This window comes from Hetaerina americana, unplaced genomic scaffold (assembly GCF_022747635.1).
Source record: "Hetaerina americana unplaced genomic scaffold, ioHetAmer1.1.p SCAF_8, whole genome shotgun sequence".
In the NCBI taxonomy this organism is placed as follows: Eukaryota; Metazoa; Arthropoda; class Insecta; order Odonata; family Calopterygidae; genus Hetaerina; species Hetaerina americana.
Genome location: NW_027287427.1, coordinates 20173909 through 20189814, shown reverse-complemented (window position 1 = coordinate 20189814; position 15906 = coordinate 20173909). Strand labels below are relative to the sequence as shown.

At 36.9% G+C, this 15906-nt stretch overlaps 1 protein-coding gene across 1 annotated transcript in view; it reads right to left on the bottom strand.

The window, feature by feature from the left end:
- Positions 1-15906, bottom strand: part of Dscam3 (Down syndrome cell adhesion molecule 3) — an 819144-nt gene that overhangs the window by 597845 nt on the left and 205393 nt on the right. The gene's annotated exons all lie outside the window — the stretch shown is intronic.

Genomic DNA, 15906 nt, shown 5'->3' with positions numbered 1-15906 from the left:
TCTATTAGCACATGTGTATTTATAATAATAATAATATTATTATCTTATTAAATGAATCATTAAAAGATAACATTGTGTCATTAAATGAAATATAAATAGATATGTTTTAAAAAAATGATAAACTTGTCGTGGATGTCTCGTATTTTGTGAGGTAAATAAAAAACACGAGGAAAATTTAGGAATTTGGACCGGAGAATATATGATTTGACATTATAAAACTGGGTGATACCACAATAGCTTTGTACCTGAGTTCTTTACTTAATGTAACTTTACATAATGATGCCTTGCCTAATGATTGGAAAAAAGCAAACAGTACACCAATTGTCAAGAAAGGGGATAAAACATTGGCCAATTGTTATAGACCGGTAAGCATTACATCAGTTGTTTCCAAAATAATGGATAAAAGAATCGCTGACTACATTCAGGAATGGTGGACAAGAGGTAGATATCTATTCAAATATCAACACGAGTTTTGAACGGGAAAATCGTGTGAAACGAAGCTTTTGGGATTAAGCTAATATAGTGTTGACGCAATCGATGAAGAAAGGGATGTTAATGTGGTAATGGTTGATTTTTCGGCAGGTTTGGAGCCAATGCCTCATAATAGATTATTGCTACAGTTAGAGTCTTTATCATTGGATTTGAGGGTAAAGCAATGGATAAAAAATTTTCTTACAGGTAGAATTTAAAAAATAAAAATAAGTGATGCGTTTTAAATAGTGGCGAACGTTATAGCTGGAGTTCCACAAGGCAGTGTTCTACGGCCATTACTTTTTCCATTTTACGTGAACGATCTACCAAATAATTCACTTTCCCAAGTAAGATTCTGTACTGATGATTGCATTATACACAGACGACTAAAGCATGTTAATTTCCACGTAATACTTGAAAATGACGTGGATTGTCTTGGTGAATTAGTTGAAAATAATAATATGGGCATTAATGCAAGTAAGAGTAAGCATATAAATTTCTTCAAATAAAAAGAATGCACAGAATAATATTTACACCCTCTTTGGAGAAAGAATCCCATGTAGTAGTCATGGCAAATATTTAGGCGTTTACTTAACAAGGGATCTTGGGTGGGGAGTTCAAATAGATATAGTAACACGGAAGGCATTTGAAGTACTTCATTGGGCAATGAGAAATTCAAGAGGAAGTAGCGTAGCCACGAAAGAAAAAAATATATATGCATACGTAATGTACTGATCAGCCCTATCCTCGAATACTCGTTCATAGTATAAGATCCACATGAGGTGGGAAATATTAAAAAGAAAGATAAAGTTCAAAGAAAGGAAGCAGGGGGAGTACTCGGAAATACAAAGGAACAAATAGTGCTACGGAAAGGTCGAATGGAGTGAAATGGGAAAGTCTTAAAAATAATTGCTAAAATAAGAAATAGAAGAAAAAGGAGTAGGTTAGGTGTGATGTAGATATTGCTAAGCATGGCGAAGCGTGGTTAGATTTATAGAAGGAGATAGAAAAAACAATCTTTAAGGAAAAATATGATCGCAGTTTTGAAATAAAAATAATAAAGCAAAAAGCAAATGACTCTTTTCCAAAGAGAACTATTGTTGAATGGAACCACCTGCCTGGGGGCTTGTTTGAGCCTTTTCCATCCAATTTTAGGAGTTTTAAGAATAAGTATAAAGCAGCCACTGAGTGCTAAACTTTATTAGTCACTGATTATACTAATGTGCCCATTAAAAATATTGTTCTTTACGCAATACGGACGGCGAGAGAATTTGTATTACAAAAGTGAATAATATGCCAAAGGTGCGTGATTTTGAACATCATATGAAGTTGAAGAGGGCGTGATTATGGATGGAGTGTGGCGATGGACGGTGTGTTGTATGAATGCTGTAAACCTAGCCCATGGTGATGGTAAAGGTGCAGTTTGTAATCTTTAAGTTCCATTGCATAATAAGAGTATTTTTTCTCATATCTGTTCTTCTTTTGTACGCGTGTATTTGTATTATAAGAGTGAATATTGACCAGACTTGACCGTTGCCAATAGGACAACTGTATCGAGATTAATGTAATAATAATAAACTAATCACGTGTTTATCCATGAGTATCTACTAGCTCATGAGCACAAGCATTAGTATTCAGAAAAATATTGAATTTAAAAATTTAAAAATATTAAATTTAAAATAGGTATTTCTTCAATTTTCATCATAGTTACTAAAGAAATGATGCGTGGACTAATTTCTTTCACTCTACCGTCCTTTTCTGGACAGACTAGCAGGAAGCCCGACTATTCGGCCGATTCAATCCGCTGCGATAAAGATTGTGGCGAAACCCTTTTAAATATAACCCGGCCTTCGTACAAACGACTTATTTCCCTCCCCTCCCCTTCTCCACTTTCTATTCACAAACCAAATGGAGCCAACTATTGCCTCCATCTCCTTTTCCCGCAAGTCTCTTGGTCAAGCGATTCCATAATCCTTTGGACGAGAGAAGCAAGAAATTGGCAAGACATTGCAATCCTCTTAGTTACATGAAAGTCCCTTCTCACATGCATCGTTCCCTTAATATAGTTCTGCCACCGAGACCTGCAGCATATCAGCAATGCATTACGCAAATAAAGAAGGTAATGAAATGATCTGAATTTATCTATTCGATTTTCATCCGCAAAATCTTCGCACCAGATCCTTTGCGTACATTTCTTTTGTAGTTCATGAATAGATAAATGGGTGCTGATTAGGATTAACTTTTCAAACGGGCTATTGGCCAATTAGAGTGCGCTAAAAGATTACTGACCTTTATTCTATCCAGGTAACTTCTATAAAGTGTGTGCTTTTAACTGGCTGTCCATTTTAGTATAAGAAAAAATAATATTATTACATATTATGTTAAAAGTTACATGCAGGAATAAAGCATCAACAATCAAAATTAGCTTTTAATAACCACACCAATGTATTACGTTTACAGCAAATTAACTTTAAACTAAATAAATAATACTCATTAGTAAACTTCGAATTACAATTCGACAAGTAATTGTAGACAGAATTTTACGGTTTTTTCAGAAGATAAAAACTTCTAACCCTTACCTTTTGATTTACTCGTCTTCTAGCGTAATATTCAAGGATAAATTGATCCATAAACATTAATTTTTAATTTGTTGAACAATAATTTTATTGAATATTGTAATAATTAACGTTTTTTCGTATAATTTTCTTTTTAATTTATGGAATTAATCGCGAGAATAACCCGAACAGACCTAAAATTTACTCAAAAAAACATAAGACAAGAAATAAAAATCACTTTTTCAACATAAATAAGGAATTAAATTAATGTGGAAAAGTTTCGACGTAATTAACAACTTCAGTTTGCAACTTCTCAAGAATGATCGCTTTCCTATCTAAGGCAGCTTTGAAAAGTATATGCATATGATACAGTCGCTTAAAGAGCTTCATCTTCCCCTTATGTCTCACAAGCACTGCCAAAAAACTCGAATTCACATCCTTGAAGATGGTATATCACGTCGCCACTCAGGAATAGTACCACTTCTCTTACGTAAGGCTTGGAGTTTCCGTTCCGGAGATTGCCTAAGAAAGCAATTTCACCGTTTCATATGTTCTATGCATAAATTTCTGGCCCCGTTCCCACCACTCCATCAGGCTTCGATCGATCGGGTGTAGTTGTTGAAGTGGAGGACAAGAGCCTGGTGGAGGACAGAGAATTGAACTTCGAGGGTTGCGTATCGAGAGAATATAGTGCGAGAGAACCGAGACAAAATTCCGCCGAGGAACGTTCCCTGGATCGTCGCGTCTTCGGAGGGATTGGCCAGGAACTTGACGAGAATGATTCAGGTCAGAGAGTGAATAAAAGATAACCCGTCGAAAGAATGGCAGAATGAGATCATCTTGAACGGGAAGCGAGGAAATGGAAAGAAAATAAACGTGTTTATGTTTATTTTCGTAATAAAATTTACGCCTGTTAAACACAACATACTACTGGCAGGCGTGTCCCTGCGTGTGGAGCGGTAGCCATCGGCCTAATTGATGATCAGTGTGATTAATAATTAGCATAAATGAAATACTTGAACTAAAATTATTAACTCAAAAATATTACGAATTACTAGATAATCGTCAGATGCTTGGGAATTTTTTTAACAACATTGATCCCAATTTTTTAGTCCGCAATAATGCGTCAGGCACCGATTTCCCACTGGTCAACCCGCTATATCCACACAACTTGGACACCTGGTGATATACGATACAGATTTGAGTGGTCCTTCGGGCGCCATAGATTCAGAAAATGGGGTTTAAGTTCTTTTTACCTTCTATATTCAAAACGTCAGGCTATTACAGAAGAGTAATACATGAAAATTTCAATTTCATTAAATTTCATCTTCAACGAAGCAATCTTTTAAAAGTAGTAAATAGTAACCCAGGAAAATATTGCCTCAATTTTATAAGTAGAAGTAAGTATTATTTTGGAAACCTTTGCTATTTCCTCCAAGGTGAAATGCACGTGAAAAGGACGGCAATTAACATGTGCGAAATGATTTCATTTAAAATAATGAAGCTAACTCGAATAATGCCATGCGTTCAAGAGAATAATATGGAATTTTCTCTTTGATATGAATATATAAAAATACTCTAAATAATTTTATTAAAAATATGAAACATCCCAAAATTCTTGGGTTATTAAAAATCATTTAATATTCAATTGTAAAATTTAAAAACAAAATTCAATGCAATTGCATAGCAGCCTTAGTAATCAACCCGAAGATTGTCAAAATAGATGTGAGAGGATCTAAACTCCTGTAATCCTCAACTCCCACTAAACTTAACAGTATGCAAAATTTACTTATCGGGATCGGAGGGTAGCGAATTTCCTTACGCCGACTGCGGTTCCCCGGTAAGATCTAGTATCCAAAACTCGAGGGCGCATGAGGTGAAGTTGAGAACATTGGGTTACTTGGGTTTGAACCCGAGGCTTCCGGTCTAAATCTATAATCGCTACTCTTCAGGCTACATGCCCCACTATTTGTGAATTACATATCATTAATGTGGAACGAGTTCGCATTCTACGCATTAAATTTATACGAATTAGATGATTCAATATAACTAAGTTAGTATTATAAAAGATTTATTAAAAATTTATTGGAGTGTACAAAATAATTTGCACAAAGAGATGATGAATACCCAGGTCACATTTTAGAAGTACATTCTACAGTACCGTAATACAGGTACATCGAATTCTGGCAATGTCCAATAAAAGGCCAAAGTATTTAAGAAATAATAACGACCGAATGTCCTATAACTAAACATTCGGACGGTCGGGGGTGAATAGGGAGTATTATCGTGGCGATTTTGATATCGCAACCGTAAGAGATAAAAGGTCGGCAGAGGGGAGAGTTTGGATGGATTACTCAAAAAGGAGGAATATTTTAAGAGTCGTAATGGGTAAGAGAAATACGGCGAGGGGAGGAATAGAGCGTGTGATAAGTGTGATTGAAGGGGTGTGCGTGAGTTTGTTCTCGGGGTTTTTTTTGGGGGGGGGAGACTCCAACGGGGGAAAGGGAATCGGAGTAGAGAGTTGAGTGGAGGGAGAGCTCGTCTTGGCAGAAATCGCTCTCTTGTAGGATCGACGAATGAATCTTCCACGGCGATTTGGAACATTCGGGATCGATTTCTTTCTCCGTTGGCAGAAGGAAGGAATGAAAGGGTTTCCTTCCCTGGTGCTCACCATATTTTTTTGCCCAGAGACAGACTGACTGGTTATGTGGTATGTCCATACTCTTGTAAAATGGAAAGGAGTCGGCAAAGAGGAACTTGGGACCACGAGAGATCGAAGGGGAATGAGACCATGCAAGGGTATGGGAACATTCGAGTGTATTGTTTCTCCAGGGGATCCTCACACCTAATCGAACAAGCCTTCATCTAAATAATTGTATAGCGAAAGGAGTTGTGGAAGGTCATTTAACAATCATGATGTTTGGAACAGGTATTTACGGCGCATATTTCATTCCGGTTTAATTTGAACATTTAAAAGCGCACCCACACCCACAAGAAATAATAGGCCAACCTAAGTTTAGGAACTATAATTGTTTTAGATTTTCACCAAGGAGCCACCATCATTTGCAGCTAAACATTTTGAATTTGAAGAAATAGCAGCAAATGTTTTCAAAAAAAGCCTCGTGCTCTTCTCCAATTGAAATCGGTACAACTGAATAACTAAATTTGCATTAAATCATTGGCGTTTTAAGTAACTATGTTATTTTCCTTCGAAAAAAAATGTAATAAAAGTTTTATCTTCATCGCTGCTGCCATATTTGGCAAAAAGTTGTGTTTAAGTGGCACTAAATAAAAACCGGAGGTAATATTATTTTGGGATGACCCGCTTATTATTCTCGTAGTTTCAGGTGTGATATGGTTGACTTCAAATATGATAATGAACAAATTATAACACTTTTCCACTAGATATTGATTACTACACGATCGGTTTCGATGAACGACATTATCTTAACCTGAAGACGATGCTGTACATCGAAACTATCGTGTAATGAATCAATGTCTATTGAAAAATGTTATCATTTGTTTATCAATACTATTATTCATAATTTTAATCCCAACTATTTACTCGTAAATATCTTAATGCCTCAGGCAAGGACCTGGAATGTGAATTTGCTGAATAATGAAGAAGTAGAATGCTAAAATAATGCACCTTGAGAAGATACATCAAGCCAAAAATGTGACAAGGTCTACGGGCGAAGGTATAATTTGTATTAGGCTGTTTTAATGGCTTTAGTGCGCTTAAATGATCGTTATATAAGTTTTTACGTGTGCTATCTGTCAATGCATTCCAATTTGAGGGAATGAGGATGTGATTATTGATACCAGTTAATAAAATCAATCACTTCCGCGTAGTGAGAGTGAGGAGTTAATGTGAAACATTATTTCTTTGTGCTGACCTTAAACTTTTGAGTTCTCATCCTTTTCAATGTGCACCGATACTGTTTCCCTGAATCCATCTCCTTATGCATAAATTCTCTATTTAACTGTGTGTTCGGTTCGCAAACTGTACTTTTAAGGAACAAAGATGAGTGCCTATTATTATGTGAAGATTTCTATAGAAAATGATAGAAAAAAGTAATGGAACCGAAAGAAGTAATATTGCAAGGGTTCGGGGAAAAAGGAGGTTTGGTGGGAATAAATAAAGACAAAGTAAGAATATTCCGGAGATATTGTAAGAAGTGATACGCAAAGGTCCGTAATAACAGAGATGATTTTCAGGAGCGGGGAAGGACAATATTACATTCAGGCACCATAAAAGCAGACGGAATGTATGAAATTCTAACAAATATAAAAAGGTAAGGACTTACTGTATGCCATTTTTTCAGAAGTTCACAAGGATATGGTATGATTTTCGGGTGTGCGAAACCTACTCAAATATTTGTACAAAATTAATATATTTCAATAGCGATTCAGATTTACGATAAATGAATATAGATAATCGGCAGCAAAGGAAACATTTGCCTTTCAAACGTCTCTCCGTCACAGCTGCACATATATAATAAAAAATAGGTTCATCAAGTCGATTATCTACCTTGACTTCTGTTATTAATGAAATATTTTCTTGTGGTGGGTGATGATAAAATGCTAGAGAGTGTATTTATCATTCAATTCAATAATAAAGCTCAGTATATACATTCAAATGAAAACATTTTCACAGCTTTGACGCCACTTTCAGGTTGTGAAGACAACCATAGGCAATTGATTTTCGTGATGAATAGAACAGCAATGCACTTCAAAAATATCGATATTAACTCTATAAAAAAATGTTGATTGTTGTGGTACTTACAATTATACTCTGCGTGAAAAATTATTATACTCTTCTTACCACTACTTAGTAATTCAAATCCAAAAATATAACTCAAAATATTAAATGAAAAAGGGAAGATGAAAAGGAGTAAAAAGGCAGCGTTTTGAATGACGATATAAAGTGCTTGATAGTGAAAGAGCCAAGGGCACGATGGAATTTTCTCTCCATCGTGAAATAATATGCTGAGCATTAGCGCACACACGGTGCGTTGACACGGTAGAAGGCACCCCATTTTGAACTCGTATCTGCATTCCCTGGGAAGTGGAGCGAGTCGAGCATTTAACGCCTCAAATCAAACGAGAACGGAATGAACACAACACTCCTCATATAATAATAAATTTAAATAAAAAAAACAAAGTCTCCGAAAAAAATAAAAACAAAGGCGATGATGAATTATTTGGTATCGACAGAGAACGAGACAATGGGGAGAAATAACTCCATGAAAGCCGGCTATCCTCGCACACCAAATCACGGCTGCCAATGTAGCGCGCAGTTTCAGAGGAAGGGAGAGAGGAAAAAGAGTAGGGAAAAAGGGAACGGAAGGGTATAGAGAAAGAGAGTGTGGGAGGGAGGGAGAGAGTAACTACAAAAAAACAACAAAGCGCAGCCGTCCTGCACACTCCCTACCCGTCCCTCTCGCCCTCGTGAATTCCTTCCACGTCTTTGGCCACGCTTCCGCCGTGAGTCACTGATTTTTTTCAAATCATCACGACCCGACTATTCTTTTCAACGGTCTATTTCCCCTCCTCCTCCCCCCCTCGGAGAGCCCCCTCCAACCGTTATGAACAAATAATTCCCAAGCCACGCCCCTATTCCTTCCCTCTTTATCCCCCTCTCCCCCTCACGTCTCTCTCTTTCTTTCCCGTTCTCTCTTACTCTGCCCATTCCAATGCCTTACCCTATCCTCTCCCTCCAGCATCTCTTCCTTATCCCAACTACCTTCCTAATCTCTTCAAAATCTTATACAAACTTCTTTTCATCTCATTTTGTCATGAGCCACTAATTCTGTTCCCCCATTCTTCATTAATGTTCCTTCCACTCCTCTCTACTGTTAACATTGAATGCACCCATACATCTCTATATTTAATTAATATTTTTTTATTCGTAAATTTGAATTTCTGCTCACATACTTCTCAATGGTCGTGTAATCTTATACCACGTGACGATATTTTGCATCACTGAATTAATGTAATCATTCCTACGCTTGCGATGGTTCTTTATTGCGATGAATTTAAAGGGTGGTTAAAAAATTGTATTTATTCAGAGGGTTGTTCTATACAGTTTATTTTCTTTATAAATAGGGCTAAAATACATCTTGTTTTGATGGGGTTCGTTCATGCAAATTTATTATTTAATACTACATTGTACAGCGAATTATATTTTCAATATTGTTGCAATTTTCACGCAATACTTCAAGTTTTTTCTTACTTTACATACCTCACAGAATGAAGAAAATGTACGCTCTCTGTTTTCAAAATAGTCAAAATTTCAAAAGTTACTTCCATTGCACGCGAATCAGAGTCAAAAGTAACACCGAAAGGTATTAAATATTAAAAAGCTGAATAATCGAGCCATAAAAGTTATTCCGTAGTTAACTTCCTCCACGTTACAGTGGAAAAATCAAAAATGGTTCATTCAGCAGAGAATTACAGATGGTATAGGGATGAAAAAATTGAATTTAGAGTATCTCACATTCTTGCTCTTTACATAATATTTCCTGATCGCATATTAACGCTGAAAAAATTTATTTCCTGCCCTAAAAAAATACATGAAATATGAAAGCTTCCCTAGACCATTTCATGCAGGTTAAATACCAAACCATTACTTTGTCAGTCTTTGGAGTTTTATTTTAATCTACAGAGCAGCATTTACTATAACCGTTCACACTTCCGTGGGAAGGAGATGATTAATCAAAACATAGATTTTACGACAGTTACGTATTTTATAACACTGAATGTAACAAGAACACTAGAGTCAGTGTGTAAATATAATTGCACCATTATTCCCTAATATTTTATTGCCATCTTGAAGCGAGCCTACTATTAGCCGATAGATTTTAGTTGTAGCGTATACATGTTTCTTGTAAATATGTAATACTCTGACCAATAATTATCTCTTATTTATCACTAAGAACTTGTAATTAGATCGAAAAGAACTTTCGTAAATAATAAACAATTAGCTGGAAAATAAAAAAAAATACGAAACTGCAACATCAATATGTTATTTAACATACTTTTGTTTGCTGAATACTGCCAAAATGCGTGTGACTTGACTTTTTCTTGGGTACTGTGGCGAGAGGTAGACAAAGATTACTTCTTCAATTTCTGAGGCCTAAAATTTTCATTGTCAAACTATCAAATACTTTTGTAAACCATAAGGGTTCATTTGAACGTTGAATTTGCATTCTTGTATTAAACACACGAACATCTGGTAAACATACTTTCTCTATAAATACCCAGCAAATTTTCTCTTCTGTATTCTTCCTAGCTTCAGCGACTGAACGTCTAAATTAATAACGACTTATCATTGGGAAATTAATACCTGTAATCCAAAGAAATTAAACTTTGAGGCAATGACCTTTTGCTCGTTAGATTAGCAATATGACCAAAAAATAAATATTGATAACAACTTGGCTTAAAACTTGTTTTGAGTAGATAAATAATTAAAATTGCAGAAGAGATTCAAGCTAACGCTACTACTCGATGGAAAATTCCGCAAATGGGAAAAGAGGTGCACGACTAACTCAAGGATGCCAATGCTGTAACTTTTCTCGTGAAATTGTTTGGAAAGCAAGGTAGCTTCCTAGCAACGACTGACGTCACTACTTAACCAGTCCATAAATTCCGCGCAGGCACCACAAAACCACAAAATTCCATATACATCTCATCCTACCCTAAGCATTTGATCCCCTCAACCTACAACACTCCAATTATCCCTTTTAATACAACATCCCTCTCTCCACGATCCGGAACTCCTTTCCAGAACCCTTCCATCCCACTGATTCCGTGTGCACGCTGAGGACCTATTGCCCTTGACGCAGGCGTAAATAAGCTACATCGGCTTTAATTTGTATCTGCGCTGAAGGAAGGCAGCCACGCGTGAGGGTTGGAGGAAGACAAGAGTAAGAAGGGCGGTACATAAGATGTTGGATGTGGGTGGGGCATGGGATTGGGGTGGTCTAGGGAGGCGGTGAGAGGGAAAGGTGTATGTGTGAGGAGTATCGCGAAGCCAAAGGGTTGTGTGGAGTGGGAGGCTGGGAGAACGAGAGGTTGTACAGAGGAGTGCGATAGTGGAGAGGCGAGAGAGAGAGAAAAGTAGGAGGAGGGAATGGTGGGAGGGGAGGGAAATAAAACCTTCCCGATCACGTGATTTTCGTTCCACAGCTCGCGAGAGGGCTGTAACCCGATTTCGCGCTTAAATGGGAAACGGTTGATTGCGGAGAGAAGTGTATTAGCAAGGGAGTCGGCGGGGGAGAAAGAGAGGCCTGGGATGGGAGTGGGAGGGCGAGGTGGGGGCAAGGAAAAATACGGCGAGGTTGATTACGGGTGGACTAGGAGTGTGAGGGAGGGGTGGGAGGGAGTGTGTGGAACGGCGAATGCTAGAGGGACAAGAGGAGGCGGGGGAGGAAGGGAAGGGGGGGCGAAAGCGAGATTGGAGGCAGGTAGAAAGACAGGAGACACCAGACTGTACGAAACGTGAGACGAGGGTGTTACTAAATCTCGCGGGAGTGAATACGTAGAAAATAAATTGTGGGACGCACAAAGAGAAAGGAAACGTATTCCTCATTTTCTCAAACGTTTTGAGCCATGTGATTCTCAAACTTAAAACTAAGAGGAAGTAATTTCTGTTATCTTTGAAACCTATTCATAAATAGTCTACCAAGAGAATAACTGCAAAACACCACTGATTGTCAAAAAATGGCTCTCAAAATGTAACATATGCTGTAGAATGTGAATGGCACGGCTTTATCAGGAGTAGCTACCCAAAATTCCAAACTATTTTATGGTTATATTAACACGAAACGACTTTAATTGGAAGGTAATATTCTGATACAAAATGACTTCTATTGAAACTACTGGCTGATTATTTTAGGTATTTCTCTTGACTTTTGTTATTCCGCTGTAATGAAATAATATTTAATTTTAAACAAACTATCATCAAATTAGGATTGTTCTCTCGAATAAATATGACTAGTTTCCAGGCTTTTCCTACTCTGAAGCTATTTAGTGATTCAAGTATTAAATATCGATATAGATATGAGAAATTCAGGTTTAATGACAATACTAAGGAACAAAAAGTTTTCAGACATTAATACCAATATTAGGGAGGCTAACCTAGAGAAAATTCTAGTTTGATGAATAGTACATTCAGGAAAGATATCATTATAATATATGTATTGCGATTCCCGACCTGTTTGCAAATAATAAGTTCTGAGAATCGTCGTAATGATAACTTCGAAAAATAGCAATCCTAAGCAATTACTTCATCTGTTTTGAAATGAAGTCCGAGTGAAAACGAAAAGGTGGAAACCGCGAAATTGAACGGAACACATCGCACGTTTCATCTAACACTTTCTTCGGGTCTTCTTTACCTTTCTGTTATTTTTTCGCATTTCTCTGAGCAATGTATCAATATTTTTCTACGAAAACTGGATGAGAACCAGCGAGAGATTATTCACATCAGGCGAGAGCCACTCTCGTACTCTAAGCCACTTCCTGCGAACGGCGGTACAACGCCTTCAACTTATGGAACGCACACTTCGTCGCTCAATCCCGTCCGCTCCCAGCAGCATTTCCCCGCTATTTCCGTCTTTTTATCGGCGAGGGCGGAGCGTACCGACCGACAAACCCCCCAAGGACGAAACCTCCCTCGACCTCTCTCTCTCTCCCGGTATTGGCCTCATCCGCCCACCTCCCTCGACCACCCCTTACACTGAGAGAGACCTCCCGCATCTCCCCTCTTCCCTATTCCAATCAGTCAGAACCAGCTGCGATAAGAGGTCTCATCACGGGTATTCATTTCCACGGCGAAAGGGATTGGCTTTTTGGGAAGGAGGTGGGAGGAACGCTAAAGTGGAATAGAGGAGGAGGTGAAGTTTTTGAGCGTAGAGAAGAGTCTAATGGGATGAAAATTCCGAGCTGGATTGGGTGTAGGCGTGAAACAGTGGTATGGGAAGTTGAGTAAAGTACAGAAAAGAGGGTTTTAGTGGTAAGAGTAGTCAACTTATGTGCCGAGTTTTTGAGCGGGAGAAAGTTACTAAGGATAAAAGGTGAGTAAAGTTAAGCAGATTTGGCGGGAGGAAGTTGTGTCAGGTGGAAAAGTGGAGCTCAAGTATTGAGAATTATATGTTTGGAAGTTTTGAAGCCGTAAGGAAGGCGACGGATTCAGATGAGGTGAAAATGCAAATGCTACGGAAGAGGTAGTGTTCAGGTTGGAGCTGGAAGGGTAACGGGAGATCAGAGAAAATTAGATTAAGAATCACTCGTATATAAGTTGGATTGAAACCTGAGGGTCTCTCATTTCCAAGACCAAGTGTTTAAATGAAAATTTCGACGAAGAGACCTCGATTAAAAAATGGTATGTTGCACGCAAGGCGTGTGAATAATACCTTTAAATAAGGGTCGATTAATTAGTAGAGAGACATATTAACAATAATCATTGATATTTAGACAAAGAGATATGCAAATAAGAGAGCTGGGGTTGAAAAGTTATCCTTAAGATATTTGACGCCTTGGACACATAAATAGTGCGTATATATAAGTATTCCAGCAGCCAAACATACGCGCTTGAGCCTACGCATGTCAGCAACCATTTATAAGAATATATGGGAAATTGGAACCGTAGAAACACATGCATGAAAGTTTAGTAGGTCCCTGGTGAAGCATATTACACTCAGTAGTTGTACTGAGAAGCTAGGTTTCAGAAAGAAATTTCGCAAATATTGCGAAATTTCTTTCTTAAAACGTAGCTTCTAAAATTTCTATTGCGAAATTTCCGCACTTATCCAGCATAATAATAACTATGATTATTCTCACGTCTATTAAACATGTTGATATTCACTAATTACCTATTGAAATTGTTGATTAAAATGCGAAGTGTCACGATAGAAAAGAATCCCATTGTGCAAGTTGGTTATTATTATCTAGAGGATCATTGCAATAAAATTATACCCCTAATTTGATCATATATGCTTACTTTTGAAATGTACATAAACAAGAGAATACAATTACATATTTGCTCAATATAGACTCAGTCCTTACGTTATGCCACTTGCAAGGATGCCAAATAATTTTATTTCCTACAAACATATTCAGTGATTTAAAACACATGAATATTGTCCATGGAATATCCTAATTATTCATCATTGTTGAGTTACGTGAGCTATCCTTCAAGCGGTGAAGTAATTATAATGATAGAGTCATGCTATTAGAATTATATAATAGTTAATATAGTTTGAAATTTTTACTACTAATATTTACTAATAATGTCCATTTTTTACCGATTTTACATTAGCTTAGTTACGTTTAGTTTTCCTTCATGTTCTACTAAAAATGTTATATTAAAAGTAATCAGACGGGGTTGGAGCACAGAGACAAGTAAGTTATCACATGTAATTGACCAAATACTTTCTCGAAATTTGAAACAATAAATTCAATCACAAAATAAGAAATTTGATAGAGCAAATCGGTGTATTTTGTATACATTTGATTGCAACAACTAAAAAATTTCATTTCCATTATTGTAAGGAGATATTTTCAGAAGCTCGAAAATGTTTGCTTTGGAGAGTGGAGAATGTATAAATGCAAGATTGCGTCATCTTCTTGAGAACATCGGCATTTCTTCCAGGATATTTCGAAATATTACTATAAACAGGAAAAAGAGTGCTAAAAAAGCTTGAGATCGCGAATCGAAGAAAAATATGCTGAACTTTTATTACGGGAGGCGCACCGCAGTAGGAATTAAAGACTGTGACTATTGTGACGCTCTTAACCTTATCTGGTCCTTTGACCTTACCGGTCTGCGACCGATAAGGTCAAAGTTACTTTCAAAGAGCGGTATTTTTGAAGAGAAAACCAATATACAGAAATGTGCACAATAAAGTACGTTAAATAGAGATAGGGTTAGATGTATAAAACTATTATTGGGTCTTGAACTCAAGAGAAATAAGAAATAAACTCATTTGGTACACAACATTTTTTTAGTTTTTGGGCCTACCTCCTGTTCTTTTCCCAAAACACTTGGGAAGAGAAGAGCAAGGAATGATGTGCATACATTATTCAGCTGTTAGGCCTCTTCTACCCTTTTTCATTTTCTCTCTCTCTCTCTCTCTCTCTCTCTCTCTTACTCTCTCCTCGGAGAAATCGTAATTTAAACGACTCACTTGAGACGCTTGAGTATAAAACGAAATTGAATATAAAAAACGGCGAAGCAAGAGGTGAGGTGGTCTGTCCTTTGTAAAGAAAGGTTATTGTGGGGATGACTCCGTTAAAAGACTTCCTTAGAAAGGCAAAATTTATGGATATATTTTATATTAGCGGGCGAAATTAGTCTCAGTAATATTTAAGACACCATTCTACCTATTAAGAAAATGCAATGAAAACCACCTCTACAGGGCCTATCCGTGATCATGGAGAATAGGTTCAAAATATTGCCACAAAACACCCACGTAACGCGTTCCTTTCTATTTTCTTGTCTATTTTCCATTCCTTTCAACTTAACAAAATATTAAAAATAAACCATCGTTGCGCATGAAATCGCCGTTTTTCAAAATTACAATATTTTATTATTAATAAGGATAACAGAAGATCATTGATATAATATATGCCATTTCTCATCTTCCCATAGGGTTGTTTAATATTATTTCCTCATGGGTTTCTCATTTTATTACGATTTCAGAGAAAATAAGTGAATTGAGCACATTTTATTGGATCTTTAAATTATTTTCAGTCTACAGTCTCCAATGCTAAATTTCTAGTTTCCAACGCTATTTCGAAAATTAGGCATTAAAATATGAGTTAATTTGTATTACCAAAACTTAATATGAACAAGTATTGTTAAACTGTTTGTTTTTTA